Genomic DNA, 12447 nt, shown 5'->3' on the forward strand with positions numbered 1-12447 from the left:
GCAAGATATAGGCTCATGGATTTAAGAATGAGAGGATATCATGAGACAGCAATCTCCACCTACGGCCATACTACCTTGAAAGCGCCCGATCCCGTCAGATCTCGGAAGCTAAGCAGGGTGAGGCTTGATTAGTACTGGGTTGGGAGACTGCCTGGGAATACCAGGTGCTGTGGGTGTTTTTATTTTTTGCTTCCCTAATGAAAATATACATGGCATTCCTTGCAGCAAATGAAAATGTTTCATTTTTTACTACTTTTTTCCCGCAGTGGCAAAGAAATATATCGTTTTTTCCTCAGAAAGTTCAACACAATGCAACCTTCCAAAATAGAATTCTGACATCAAGAATTCCGTCTATAGTACATTTGAGTGCACCTGTCATTTTCTCAGTCTCTGTGTATGCATGGAGCAAGATATAGGCTCATGGATTTAAGAATGAGAGGATATCATGAGACAGCAATCTCCACCTACGGCCATACTACCTTGACAGCGCCCGATCCCGTCAGATCTCGGAAGCTAAGCAGGGTGAGGCTTGATTAGTACTGGGTTGGGAGACTGCCTGGGAATACCAGGTGCTGTAGGGGTTTTTATTTTTCGCTTCCCTAATGAAAATATACATGGCATTCCTCGCAACAAATGAAAATGTTTCATTTCTTGCTACTTTTTTCCCGCAGTGGCAAAGAAATCTATCGTTTTTTCCTCTGAAAGTTCAACACAATGCAACCTTCCAAAATAGAATTCTGACATCAAGAATTCCGTCTATAGTACATTTGAGTGCACCTGTCATTTTCTCAGTCTCTGTGTATGCATGGAGCAAGATATAGGCTCATGGATTTAAGAATGAGAGGATATCATGAGACAGCAATCTCCACCTACGGCCATACTACCTTGAAAGCGCCCGATCCCGTCAGATCTCGGAAGCTAAGCAGGGTGAGGCTTGATTAGTACTGGGTTGGGAGACTGCCTGGGAATACCAGGTGCTGTGGGTGTTTTTATTTTTTGCTTCCCTAATGAAAATATACATGGCATTCCTTGCAGCAAATGAAAATGTTTCATTTTTTACTACTTTTTTCCCGCAGTGGCAAAGAAATATATCGTTTTTTCCTCAGAAAGTTCAACACAATGCAACCTTCCAAAATAGAATTCTGACATCAAGAATTCCGTCTATAGTACATTTGAGTGCACCTGTCATTTTCTCAGTCTCTGTGTATGCATGGAGCAAGATATAGGCTCATGGATTTAAGAATGAGAGGATATCATGAGACAGCAATCTCCACCTACGGCCATACTACCTTGAAAGCGCCCGATCCCGTCAGATCTCGGAAGCTAAGCAGGGTGAGGCTTGATTAGTCCTGGGTTGGGAGACTGCCTGGGAATACCAGGTGCTGTAGGGGTTTTTATTTTTCGCTTCCCTAATGAAAATATACATGGCATTCCTCGCAGCAAATGAAAATGTTTCATTTCTTGCTACTTTTTTCCCGGAGTGGCAAAGAAATATATTGTTTTTTCCTCTGAAAGTTCAACACAATGCAACCTTCCAAAATAGAATTCTGACATCAAGAATTCCGTCTATAGTATATTTGAGTGCACCTGTCATTTTCTCAGTCTCTGATTTAATTTCTCCATTTAAGGTAATTCTTCAAGAATGTATTTTTTTAACGGTCACAATAATACACTTATGCCTCCCATGTCATTTAGAAATATATCATACAGGCCTCAGAACACTCAGCATGTTATATGGTGAGCTTGTGGCTCACAGAGTTGGGGTGTGCAGTGTTCAAGCTGATACTTGGAAGAGATAGTGAGTTCAAATCCAAACAGGAGGAGGTTGAATATAGGCACCTCTGAAATTTTTTACTACTTTTTTCCCGCAGTGGCAAAGAAATCTATCGTTTTTTCCTTTGAAAGTTCAACACAATGCAACCTTCCAAAATAGAATTCTGACATCAAGAATTCCGTCTATAGTACATTTGAGTGCACCTGTCATTTTCTCAGTCTCTGTGTATGCATGGAGCAAGATATAGGCTCATGGATTTAAGAATGAGAGGATATCATGAGACAGCAATCTCCACCTACGGCCATACTACCTTGACAGCGCCCGATCCCGTCAGATCTCGGAAGCTAAGCAGGGTGAGGCTTGATTAGGACTGGGTTGGGAGACTGCCTGGGAATACCAGGTGCTGTAGGGGTTTTTATTTTTCGCTTCCCTAATGAAAATATACATGGCATTCCTCGCAGCAAATGAAAATGTTTCATTTCTTGCTACTTTTTTCCCGCAGTGGCAAAGAAATCTATCGTTTTTTCCTCTGAAAGTTCAACACAATGCAACCTTCCAAAATAGAATTCTGACATCAAGAATTCCGTCTATAGTACATTTGAGTGCACCTGTCATTTTCTCAGTCTCTGTGTATGCATGGAGCAAGATATAGGCTCATGGATTTAAGAATGAGAGGATATCATGAGACAGCAATCTCCACCTACGGCCATACTACCTTGAAAGCGCCCGATCCCGTCAGATCTCGGAAGCTAAGCAGGGTGAGGCTTGATTAGTACTGGGTTGGGAGACTGCCTGGGAATACCAGGTGCTGTGGGTGTTTTTATTTTTTGCTTCCCTAATGAAAATATACATGGCATTCCTTGCAGCAAATGAAAATGTTTCATTTTTTACTACTTTTTTCCCGCAGTGGCAAAGAAATATATCGTTTTTTCCTCAGAAAGTTCAACACAATGCAACCTTCCAAAATAGAATTCTGACATCAAGAATTCCGTCTATAGTACATTTGAGTGCACCTGTCATTTTCTCAGTCTCTGTGTATGCATGGAGCAAGATATAGGCTCATGGATTTAAGAATGAGAGGATATCATGAGACAGCAATCTCCACCTACGGCCATACTACCTTGAAAGCGCCCGATCCCGTCAGATCTCGGAAGCTAAGCAGGGTGAGGCTTGATTAGTCCTGGGTTGGGAGACTGCCTGGGAATACCAGGTGCTGTAGGGGTTTTTATTTTTCGCTTCCCTAATGAAAATATACATGGCATTCCTCGCAGCAAATGAAAATGTTTCATTTCTTGCTACTTTTTTCCCGGAGTGGCAAAGAAATATATTGTTTTTTCCTCTGAAAGTTCAACACAATGCAACCTTCCAAAATAGAATTCTGACATCAAGAATTCCGTCTATAGTATATTTGAGTGCACCTGTCATTTTCTCAGTCTCTGATTTAATTTCTCCATTTAAGGTAATTCTTCAAGAATGTATTTTTTTAACGGTCACAATAATACACTTATGCCTCCCATGTCATTTAGAAATATATCATACAGGCCTCAGAACACTCAGCATGTTATATGGTGAGCTTGTGGCTCACAGAGTTGGGGTGTGCAGTGTTCAAGCTGATACTTGGAAGAGATAGTGAGTTCAAATCCAAACAGGAGGAGGTTGAATATAGGCACCTCTGAAATTTTTTACTACTTTTTTCCCGCAGTGGCAAAGAAATCTATCGTTTTTTCCTCTGAAAGTTCAACACAATGCAACCTTCCAAAATAGAATTCTGACATCAAGAATTCCGTCTATAGTACATTTGAGTGCACCTGTCATTTTCTCAGTCTCTGTGTATGCATGGAGCAAGATATAGGCTCATGGATTTAAGAATGAGAGGATATCATGAGACAGCAATCTCCACCTACGGCCATACTACCTTGACAGCGCCCGATCCCGTCAGATCTCGGAAGCTAAGCAGGGTGAGGCTTGATTAGTACTGGGTTGGGAGACTGCCTGGGAATACCAGGTGCTGTAGGGGTTTTTATTTTTCGCTTCCCTAATGAAAATATACATGGCATTCCTCGCAGCAAATGAAAATGTTTCAATTCTTGCTACTTTTTTCCCGCAGTGGCAAAGAAATATATCGTTTTTTCCTCTGAAAGTTCAACACAATGCAACCTTCCAAAATAGAATTCTGACATCAAGAATTCCGTCTATAGTACATTTGAGTGCACCTGTCATTTTCTCAGTCTCTGTGTATGCATGGAGCAAGATATAGGCTCATGGATTTAAGAATGAGAGGATATCATGAGACAGCAATCTCCACCTACGGCCATACTACCTTGACAGCGCCCGATCCCGTCAGATCTCGGAAGCTAAGCAGGGTGAGGCTTGATTAGTACTGGGTTGGGAGACTGCCTGGGAATACCAGGTGCTGTAGGGGTTTTTATTTTTCGCTTCCCTAATGAAAATATACATGGCATTCCTCGCAGCAAATGAAAATGTTTCATTTCTTGCTACTTTTTTCCCGCAGTGGCAAAGAAATCTATCGTTTTTTCCTCTGAAAGTTCAACACAATGCAACCTTCCAAAATAGAATTCTGACATCAAGAATTCCGTCTATAGTACATTTGAGTGCACCTGTCATTTTCTCAGTCTCTGTGTATGCATGGAGCAAGATATAGGCTCATGGATTTAAGAATGAGAGGATATCATGAGACAGCAATCTCCACCTACGGCCATACTACCTTGACAGCGCCCGATCCCGTCAGATCTCGGAAGCTAAGCAGGGTGAGGCTTGATTAGTACTGGGTTGGGAGACTGCCTGGGAATACCAGGTGCTGTGGGTGTTTTTATTTTTTGCTTCCCTAATGAAAATATACATGGCATTCCTTGCAGCAAATGAAAATGTTTCATTTTTTACTACTTTTTTCCCGCAGTGGCAAAGAAATATATCGTTTTTTCCTCAGAAAGTTCAACACAATGCAACCTTCCAAAATAGAATTCTGACATCAAGAATTCCGTCTATAGTACATTTGAGTGCACCTGTCATTTTCTCAGTCTCTGTGTATGCATGGAGCAAGATATAGGCTCATGGATTTAAGAATGAGAGGATATCATGAGACAGCAATCTCCACCTACGGCCATACTACCTTGAAAGCGCCCGATCCCGTCAGATCTCGGAAGCTAAGCAGGGTGAGGCTTGATTAGTACTGGGTTGGGAGACTGCCTGGGAATACCAGGTGCTGTGGGTGTTTTTATTTTTTGCTTCCCTAATGAAAATATACATGGCATTCCTTGCAGCAAATGAAAATGTTTCATTTTTTACTACTTTTTTCCCGCAGTGGCAAAGAAATATATCGTTTTTTCCTCAGAAAGTTCAACACAATGCAACCTTCCAAAATAGAATTCTGACATCAAGAATTCCGTCTATAGTACATTTGAGTGCACCTGTCATTTTCTCAGTCTCTGTGTATGCATGGAGCAAGATATAGGCTCATGGATTTAAGAATGAGAGGATATCATGAGACAGCAATCTCCACCTACGGCCATACTACCTTGACAGCGCCCGATCCCGTCAGATCTCGGAAGCTAAGCAGGGTGAGGCTTGATTAGTACTGGGTTGGGAGACTGCCTGGGAATACCAGGTGCTGTAGGGGTTTTTATATTTCGCTTCCCTAATGAAAATATACATGGCATTCCTCGCAGCAAATGAAAATGTTTCATTTCTTGCTACTTTTTTCCCGCAGTGGCAAAGAAATCTATCGTTTTTTCCTCTGAAAGTTCAACACAATGCAACCTTCCAAAATAGAATTCTGACATCAAGAATTCCGTCTATAGTACATTTGAGTGCACCTGTCATTTTCTCAGTCTCTGTGTATGCATGGAGCAAGATATAGGCTCATGGATTTAAGAATGAGAGGATATCATGAGACAGCAATCTCCACCTACGGCCATACTACCTTGACAGCGCCCGATCCCGTCAGATCTCGGAAGCTAAGCAGGGTGAGGCTTGATTAGTACTGGGTTGGGAGACTGCCTGGGAATACCAGGTGCTGTAGGGGTTTTTATTTTTCGCTTCCCTAATGAAAATATACATGGCATTCCTCGCAGCAAATGAAAATGTTTCATTTCTTGCTACTTTTTTCCCGCAGTGGCAAAGAAATCTATCGTTTTTTCCTCTGAAAGTTCAACACAATGCAACCTTCCAAAATAGAATTCTGACATCAAGAATTCCGTCTATAGTACATTTGAGTGCACCTGTCATTTTCTCAGTCTCTGTGTATGCATGGAGCAAGATATAGGCTCATGGATTTAAGAATGAGAGGATATCATGAGACAGCAATCTCCACCTACGGCCATACTACCTTGAAAGCGCCCAATCCCGTCAGATCTCGGAAGCTAAGCAGGGTGAGGCTTGATTAGTACTGGGTTGGGAGACTGCCTGGGAATACCAGGTGCTGTGGGTGTTTTTATTTTTTGCTTCCCTAATGAAAATATACATGGCATTCCTTGCAGCAAATGAAAATGTTTCATTTTTTACTACTTTTTTCCCGCAGTGGCAAAGAAATATATCGTTTTTTCCTCAGAAAGTTCAACACAATGCAACCTTCCAAAATAGAATTCTGACATCAAGAATTCCGTCTATAGTACATTTGAGTGCACCTGTCATTTTCTCAGTCTCTGTGTATGCATGGAGCAAGATATAGGCTCATGGATTTAAGAATGAGAGGATATCATGAGACAGCAATCTCCACCTACGGCCATACTACCTTGAAAGCGCCCGATCCCGTCAGATCTCGGAAGCTAAGCAGGGTGAGGCTTGATTAGTCCTGGGTTGGGAGACTGCCTGGGAATACCAGGTGCTGTAGGGGTTTTTATTTTTCGCTTCCCTAATGAAAATATACATGGCATTCCTCGCAGCAAATGAAAATGTTTCATTTCTTGCTACTTTTTTCCCGGAGTGGCAAAGAAATATATTGTTTTTTCCTCTGAAAGTTCAACACAATGCAACCTTCCAAAATAGAATTCTGACATCAAGAATTCCGTCTATAGTATATTTGAGTGCACCTGTCATTTTCTCAGTCTCTGATTTAATTTCTCCATTTAAGGTAATTCTTCAAGAATGTATTTTTTTAACGGTCACAATAATACACTTATGCCTCCCATGTCATTTAGAAATATATCATACAGGCCTCAGAACACTCAGCATGTTATATGGTGAGCTTGTGGCTCACAGAGTTGGGGTGTGCAGTGTTCAAGCTGATACTTGGAAGAGATAGTGAGTTCAAATCCAAACAGGAGGAGGTTGAATATAGGCACCTCTGAAATTTTTTACTACTTTTTTCCCGCAGTGGCAAAGAAATCTATCGTTTTTTCCTCTGAAAGTTCAACACAATGCAACCTTCCAAAATAGAATTCTGACATCAAGAATTCCGTCTATAGTACATTTGAGTGCACCTGTCATTTTCTCAGTCTCTGTGTATGCATGGAGCAAGATATAGGCTCATGGATTTAAGAATGAGAGGATATCATGAGACAGCAATCTCCACCTACGGCCATACTACCTTGACAGCGCCCGATCCCGTCAGATCTCGGAAGCTAAGCAGGGTGAGGCTTGATTAGTACTGGGTTGGGAGACTGCCTGGGAATACCAGGTGCTGTAGGGGTTTTTATTTTTCGCTTCCCTAATGAAAATATACATGGCATTCCTCGCTGCAAATGAAAATGTTTCAATTCTTGCTACTTTTTTCCCGCAGTGGCAAAGAAATCTATCGTTTTTTCCTCTGAAAGTTCAACACAATGCAACCTTCCAAAATAGAATTCTGACATCAAGAATTCCGTCTATAGTACATTTGAGTGCACCTGTCATTTTCTCAGTCTCTGTGTATGCATGGAGCAAGATATAGGCTCATGGATTTAAGAATGAGAGGATATCATGAGACAGCAATCTCCACCTACGGCCATACTACCTTGACAGCGCCCGATCCCGTCAGATCTCGGAAGCTAAGCAGGGTGAGGCTTGATTAGTACTGGGTTGGGAGACTGCCTGGGAATACCAGGTGCTGTAGGGGTTTTTATTTTTCGCTTCCCTAATGAAAATATACATGGCATTCCTCGCTGCAAATGAAAATGTTTCAATTCTTGCTACTTTTTTCCCGCAGTGGCAAAGAAATATATCGTTTTTTCCTCTGAAAGTTCAACACAATGCAACCTTCCAAAATAGAATTCTGACATCAAGAATTCCGTCTATAGTACATTTGAGTGCACCTGTCATTTTCTCAGTCTCTGTGTATGCATGGAGCAAGATATAGGCTCATGGATTTAAGAATGAGAGGATATCATGAGACAGCAATCTCCACCTACGGCCATACTACCTTGACAGCGCCCGATCCCGTCAGATCTCGGAAGCTAAGCAGGGTGAGGCTTGATTAGTACTGGGTTGGGAGACTGCCTGGGAATACCAGGTGCTGTAGGGGTTTTTATTTTTCGCTTCCCTAATGAAAATATACATGGCATTCCTCGCAGCAAATGAAAATGTTTCATTTCTTGCTACTTTTTTCCCGCAGTGGCAAAGAAATCTATCGTTTTTTCCTCTGAAAGTTCAACACAATGCAACCTTCCAAAATAGAATTCTGACATCAAGAATTCCGTCTATAGTACATTTGAGTGCACCTGTCATTTTCTCAGTCTCTGTGTATGCATGGAGCAAGATATAGGCTCATGGATTTAAGAATGAGAGGATATCATGAGACAGCAATCTCCACCTACGGCCATACTACCTTGACAGCGCCCGATCCTGTCAGATCTCGGAAGCTAAGCAGGGTGAGGCTTGATTAGTACTGGGTTGGGAGACTGCCTGGGAATACCAGGTGCTGTGGGTGTTTTTATTTTTTGCTTCCCTAATGAAAATATACATGGCATTCCTTGCAGCAAATGAAAATGTTTCATTTTTTACTACTTTTTTCCCGCAGTGGCAAAGAAATATATCGTTTTTTCCTCAGAAAGTTCAACACAATGCAACCTTCCAAAATAGAATTCTGACATCAAGAATTCCGTCTATAGTACATTTGAGTGCACCTGTCATTTTCTCAGTCTCTGTGTATGCATGGAGCAAGATATAGGCTCATGGATTTAAGAATGAGAGGATATCATGAGACAGCAATCTCCACCTACGGCCATACTACCTTGACAGCGCCCGATCCCGTCAGATCTCGGAAGTTAAGCAGGGTGAGGCTTGATTAGTACTGGATTTGGAGACTGCCTGGGAATACCAGGTGCTGTAGGGGTTTTTATTTTTCGCTTCCCTAATGAAAATATACATGGCATTCCTCGCAGCAAATGAAAATGTTTCATTTCTTGCTACTTTTTTCCCGCAGTGTCAAAGAAATCTATCGTTTTTTCCTCTGAAAGTTCAACACAATGCAACCTTCCAAAATAGAATTCTGACATCAAGAATTCCGTCTATAGTACATTTGAGTGCACCTGTCATTTTCTCAGTCTCTGTGTATGCATGGAGCAAGATATAGGCTCATGGATTTAAGAATGAGAGGATATCATGAGACAGCAATCTCCACCTACGGCCATACTACCTTGAAAGCGCCCGATCCCGTCAGATCTCGGAAGCTAAGCAGGGTGAGGCTTGATTAGTACTGGGTTGGGAGACTGCCTGGGAATACCAGGTGCTGTGGGTGTTTTTATTTTTTGCTTCCCTAATGAAAATATACATGGCATTCCTTGCAGCAAATGAAAATGTTTCATTTTTTACTACTTTTTTCCCGCAGTGGCAAAGAAATATATCGTTTTTTCCTCAGAAAGTTCAACACAATGCAACCTTCCAAAATAGAATTCTGACATCAAGAATTCCGTCTATAGTACATTTGAGTGCACCTGTCATTTTCTCAGTCTCTGTGTATGCATGGAGCAAGATATAGGCTCATGGATTTAAGAATGAGAGGATATCATGAGACAGCAATCTCCACCTACGGCCATACTACCTTGACAGCGCCCGATCCCGTCAGATCTCGGAAGCTAAGCAGGGTGAGGCTTGATTAGTACTGGGTTGGGAGACTGCCTGGGAATACCAGGTGCTGTAGGGGTTTTTATATTTCGCTTCCCTAATGAAAATATACATGGCATTCCTCGCAGCAAATGAAAATGTTTCATTTCTTGCTACTTTTTTCCCGCAGTGGCAAAGAAATCTATCGTTTTTTCCTCTGAAAGTTCAACACAATGCAACCTTCCAAAATAGAATTCTGACATCAAGAATTCCGTCTATAGTACATTTGAGTGCACCTGTCATTTTCTCAGTCTCTGTGTATGCATGGAGCAAGATATAGGCTCATGGATTTAAGAATGAGAGGATATCATGAGACAGCAATCTCCACCTACGGCCATACTACCTTGAAAGCGCCCGATCCCGTCAGATCTCGGAAGCTAAGCAGGGTGAGGCTTGATTAGTACTGGGTTGGGAGACTGCCTGGGAATACCAGGTGCTGTGGGTGTTTTTATTTTTTGCTTCCCTAATGAAAATATACATGGCATTCCTTGCAGCAAATGAAAATGTTTCATTTTTTACTACTTTTTTCCCGCAGTGGCAAAGAAATATATCGTTTTTTCCTCAGAAAGTTCAACACAATGCAACCTTCCAAAATAGAATTCTGACATCAAGAATTCCGTCTATAGTACATTTGAGTGCACCTGTCATTTTCTCAGTCTCTGTGTATGCATGGAGCAAGATATAGGCTCATGGATTTAAGAATGAGAGGATATCATGAGACAGCAATCTCCACCTACGGCCATACTACCTTGACAGCGCCCGATCCCGTCAGATCTCGGAAGCTAAGCAGGGTGAGGCTTGATTAGTACTGGGTTGGGAGACTGCCTGGGAATACCAGGTGCTGTAGGGGTTTTTATTTTTCGCTTCCCTAATGAAAATATACATGGCATTCCTCGCTGCAAATGAAAATGTTTCAATTCTTGCTACTTTTTTCCCGCAGTGGCAAAGAAATATATCGTTTTTTCCTCTGAAAGTTCAACACAATGCAACCTTCCAAAATAGAATTCTGACATCAAGAATTCCGTCTATAGTACATTTGAGTGCACCTGTCATTTTCTCAGTCTCTGTGTATGCATGGAGCAAGATATAGGCTCATGGATTTAAGAATGAGAGGATATCATGAGACAGCAATCTCCACCTACGGCCATACTACCTTGACAGCGCCCGATCCCGTCAGATCTCGGAAGCTAAGCAGGGTGAGGCTTGATTAGTACTGGGTTGGGAGACTGCCTGGGAATACCAGGTGCTGTAGGGGTTTTTATTTTTCGCTTCCCTAATGAAAATATACATGGCATTCCTCGCAGCAAATGAAAATGTTTCATTTCTTGCTACTTTTTTCCCGCAGTGGCAAAGAAATCTATCGTTTTTTCCTCTGAAAGTTCAACACAATGCAACCTTCCAAAATAGAATTCTGACATCAAGAATTCCGTCTATAGTACATTTGAGTGCACCTGTCATTTTCTCAGTCTCTGTGTATGCATGGAGCAAGATATAGGCTCATGGATTTAAGAATGAGAGGATATCATGAGACAGCAATCTCCACCTACGGCCATACTACCTTGACAGCGCCCGATCCCGTCAGATCTCGGAAGCTAAGCAGGGTGAGGCTTGATTAGTACTGGGTTGGGAGACTGCCTGGGAATACCAGGTGCTGTGGGTGTTTTTATTTTTTGCTTCCCTAATGAAAATATACATGGCATTCCTTGCAGCAAATGAAAATGTTTCATTTTTTACTACTTTTTTCCCGCAGTGGCAAAGAAATATATCGTTTTTTCCTCAGAAAGTTCAACACAATGCAACCTTCCAAAATAGAATTCTGACATCAAGAATTCCGTCTATAGTACATTTGAGTGCACCTGTCATTTTCTCAGTCTCTGTGTATGCATGGAGCAAGATATAGGCTCATGGATTTAAGAATGAGAGGATATCATGAGACAGCAATCTCCACCTACGGCCATACTACCTTGACAGCGCCCGATCCCGTCAGATCTCGGAAGTTAAGCAGGGTGAGGCTTGATTAGTACTGGATTTGGAGACTGCCTGGGAATACCAGGTGCTGTAGGGGTTTTTATTTTTCGCTTCCCTAATGAAAATATACATGGCATTCCTCGCAGCAAATGAAAATGTTTCATTTCTTGCTACTTTTTTCCCGCAGTGTCAAAGAAATCTATCGTTTTTTCCTCTGAAAGTTCAACACAATGCAACCTTCCAAAATAGAATTCTGACATCAAGAATTCCGTCTATAGTACATTTGAGTGCACCTGTCATTTTCTCAGTCTCTGTGTATGCATGGAGCAAGATATAGGCTCATGGATTTAAGAATGAGAGGATATCATGAGACAGCAATCTCCACCTACGGCCATACTACCTTGAAAGCGCCCGATCCCGTCAGATCTCGGAAGCTAAGCAGGGTGAGGCTTGATTAGTACTGGGTTGGGAGACTGCCTGGGAATACCAGGTGCTGTGGGTGTTTTTATTTTTTGCTTCCCTAATGAAAATATACATGGCATTCCTTGCAGCAAATGAAAATGTTTCATTTTTTACTACTTTTTTCCCGCAGTGGCAAAGAAATATATCGTTTTTTCCTCAGAAAGTTCAACACAATGCAACCTTCCAAAATAGAATTCTGACATCAA

At 41.8% G+C, this 12447-nt stretch overlaps 27 non-coding genes and 1 pseudogene across 27 annotated transcripts; all 28 read left to right on the forward strand.

The window, feature by feature from the left end:
• The first annotated feature begins 57 nt into the window (after window positions 1–57).
• Window positions 58–176, forward strand: LOC142482623 (5S ribosomal RNA). The gene has a single exon (XR_012796831.1). It is a non-coding gene; the product is annotated as a 5S ribosomal RNA (ribosomal RNA).
• Window positions 177–462: 286 nt separating this feature from the next.
• LOC142481770 (5S ribosomal RNA) lies at window positions 463–581 on the forward strand. The gene has a single exon (XR_012796028.1). It is a non-coding gene; the product is annotated as a 5S ribosomal RNA (ribosomal RNA).
• A 286-nt stretch (window positions 582–867) lies between these two features.
• LOC142482635 (5S ribosomal RNA) lies at window positions 868–986 on the forward strand. The gene has a single exon (XR_012796842.1). It is a non-coding gene; the product is annotated as a 5S ribosomal RNA (ribosomal RNA).
• A 286-nt stretch (window positions 987–1272) lies between these two features.
• LOC142482387 (5S ribosomal RNA) lies at window positions 1273–1391 on the forward strand. Its single transcript, XR_012796625.1, has one exon. It is a non-coding gene; the product is annotated as a 5S ribosomal RNA (ribosomal RNA).
• A 676-nt stretch (window positions 1392–2067) lies between these two features.
• On the forward strand, window positions 2068–2186 carry LOC142482496 (5S ribosomal RNA; annotated as a pseudogene).
• A 286-nt stretch (window positions 2187–2472) lies between these two features.
• Window positions 2473–2591, forward strand: LOC142482646 (5S ribosomal RNA). Its single transcript, XR_012796853.1, has one exon. It is a non-coding gene; the product is annotated as a 5S ribosomal RNA (ribosomal RNA).
• A 286-nt stretch (window positions 2592–2877) lies between these two features.
• LOC142482388 (5S ribosomal RNA) lies at window positions 2878–2996 on the forward strand. The gene has a single exon (XR_012796626.1). It is a non-coding gene; the product is annotated as a 5S ribosomal RNA (ribosomal RNA).
• A 676-nt stretch (window positions 2997–3672) lies between these two features.
• On the forward strand, window positions 3673–3791 carry LOC142481771 (5S ribosomal RNA). The gene has a single exon (XR_012796029.1). It is a non-coding gene; the product is annotated as a 5S ribosomal RNA (ribosomal RNA).
• A 286-nt stretch (window positions 3792–4077) lies between these two features.
• On the forward strand, window positions 4078–4196 carry LOC142481772 (5S ribosomal RNA). The gene has a single exon (XR_012796030.1). It is a non-coding gene; the product is annotated as a 5S ribosomal RNA (ribosomal RNA).
• Window positions 4197–4482: 286 nt separating this feature from the next.
• On the forward strand, window positions 4483–4601 carry LOC142482872 (5S ribosomal RNA). The gene has a single exon (XR_012797071.1). It is a non-coding gene; the product is annotated as a 5S ribosomal RNA (ribosomal RNA).
• Window positions 4602–4887: 286 nt separating this feature from the next.
• Window positions 4888–5006, forward strand: LOC142482658 (5S ribosomal RNA). The gene has a single exon (XR_012796864.1). It is a non-coding gene; the product is annotated as a 5S ribosomal RNA (ribosomal RNA).
• A 286-nt stretch (window positions 5007–5292) lies between these two features.
• On the forward strand, window positions 5293–5411 carry LOC142481773 (5S ribosomal RNA). The gene has a single exon (XR_012796031.1). It is a non-coding gene; the product is annotated as a 5S ribosomal RNA (ribosomal RNA).
• Window positions 5412–5697: 286 nt separating this feature from the next.
• LOC142481774 (5S ribosomal RNA) lies at window positions 5698–5816 on the forward strand. Its single transcript, XR_012796032.1, has one exon. It is a non-coding gene; the product is annotated as a 5S ribosomal RNA (ribosomal RNA).
• Window positions 5817–6102: 286 nt separating this feature from the next.
• LOC142482367 (5S ribosomal RNA) lies at window positions 6103–6221 on the forward strand. The gene has a single exon (XR_012796606.1). It is a non-coding gene; the product is annotated as a 5S ribosomal RNA (ribosomal RNA).
• Window positions 6222–6507: 286 nt separating this feature from the next.
• On the forward strand, window positions 6508–6626 carry LOC142482389 (5S ribosomal RNA). Its single transcript, XR_012796627.1, has one exon. It is a non-coding gene; the product is annotated as a 5S ribosomal RNA (ribosomal RNA).
• Window positions 6627–7302: 676 nt separating this feature from the next.
• LOC142481776 (5S ribosomal RNA) lies at window positions 7303–7421 on the forward strand. Its single transcript, XR_012796034.1, has one exon. It is a non-coding gene; the product is annotated as a 5S ribosomal RNA (ribosomal RNA).
• A 286-nt stretch (window positions 7422–7707) lies between these two features.
• LOC142481777 (5S ribosomal RNA) lies at window positions 7708–7826 on the forward strand. The gene has a single exon (XR_012796035.1). It is a non-coding gene; the product is annotated as a 5S ribosomal RNA (ribosomal RNA).
• A 286-nt stretch (window positions 7827–8112) lies between these two features.
• LOC142481778 (5S ribosomal RNA) lies at window positions 8113–8231 on the forward strand. Its single transcript, XR_012796036.1, has one exon. It is a non-coding gene; the product is annotated as a 5S ribosomal RNA (ribosomal RNA).
• Window positions 8232–8517: 286 nt separating this feature from the next.
• Window positions 8518–8636, forward strand: LOC142482442 (5S ribosomal RNA). The gene has a single exon (XR_012796679.1). It is a non-coding gene; the product is annotated as a 5S ribosomal RNA (ribosomal RNA).
• A 286-nt stretch (window positions 8637–8922) lies between these two features.
• On the forward strand, window positions 8923–9041 carry LOC142482445 (5S ribosomal RNA). The gene has a single exon (XR_012796682.1). It is a non-coding gene; the product is annotated as a 5S ribosomal RNA (ribosomal RNA).
• Window positions 9042–9327: 286 nt separating this feature from the next.
• LOC142482670 (5S ribosomal RNA) lies at window positions 9328–9446 on the forward strand. Its single transcript, XR_012796876.1, has one exon. It is a non-coding gene; the product is annotated as a 5S ribosomal RNA (ribosomal RNA).
• Window positions 9447–9732: 286 nt separating this feature from the next.
• Window positions 9733–9851, forward strand: LOC142481779 (5S ribosomal RNA). Its single transcript, XR_012796037.1, has one exon. It is a non-coding gene; the product is annotated as a 5S ribosomal RNA (ribosomal RNA).
• A 286-nt stretch (window positions 9852–10137) lies between these two features.
• Window positions 10138–10256, forward strand: LOC142482681 (5S ribosomal RNA). The gene has a single exon (XR_012796887.1). It is a non-coding gene; the product is annotated as a 5S ribosomal RNA (ribosomal RNA).
• A 286-nt stretch (window positions 10257–10542) lies between these two features.
• Window positions 10543–10661, forward strand: LOC142481780 (5S ribosomal RNA). The gene has a single exon (XR_012796038.1). It is a non-coding gene; the product is annotated as a 5S ribosomal RNA (ribosomal RNA).
• Window positions 10662–10947: 286 nt separating this feature from the next.
• On the forward strand, window positions 10948–11066 carry LOC142481781 (5S ribosomal RNA). The gene has a single exon (XR_012796039.1). It is a non-coding gene; the product is annotated as a 5S ribosomal RNA (ribosomal RNA).
• A 286-nt stretch (window positions 11067–11352) lies between these two features.
• On the forward strand, window positions 11353–11471 carry LOC142482873 (5S ribosomal RNA). Its single transcript, XR_012797072.1, has one exon. It is a non-coding gene; the product is annotated as a 5S ribosomal RNA (ribosomal RNA).
• A 286-nt stretch (window positions 11472–11757) lies between these two features.
• On the forward strand, window positions 11758–11876 carry LOC142482446 (5S ribosomal RNA). The gene has a single exon (XR_012796683.1). It is a non-coding gene; the product is annotated as a 5S ribosomal RNA (ribosomal RNA).
• A 286-nt stretch (window positions 11877–12162) lies between these two features.
• LOC142482692 (5S ribosomal RNA) lies at window positions 12163–12281 on the forward strand. The gene has a single exon (XR_012796898.1). It is a non-coding gene; the product is annotated as a 5S ribosomal RNA (ribosomal RNA).
• Window positions 12282–12447: the final 166 nt, after the last annotated feature.

This window comes from Ascaphus truei, unplaced genomic scaffold (assembly GCF_040206685.1).
Source record: "Ascaphus truei isolate aAscTru1 unplaced genomic scaffold, aAscTru1.hap1 HAP1_SCAFFOLD_282, whole genome shotgun sequence".
Taxonomy (NCBI): Eukaryota; Metazoa; Chordata; class Amphibia; order Anura; family Ascaphidae; genus Ascaphus; species Ascaphus truei.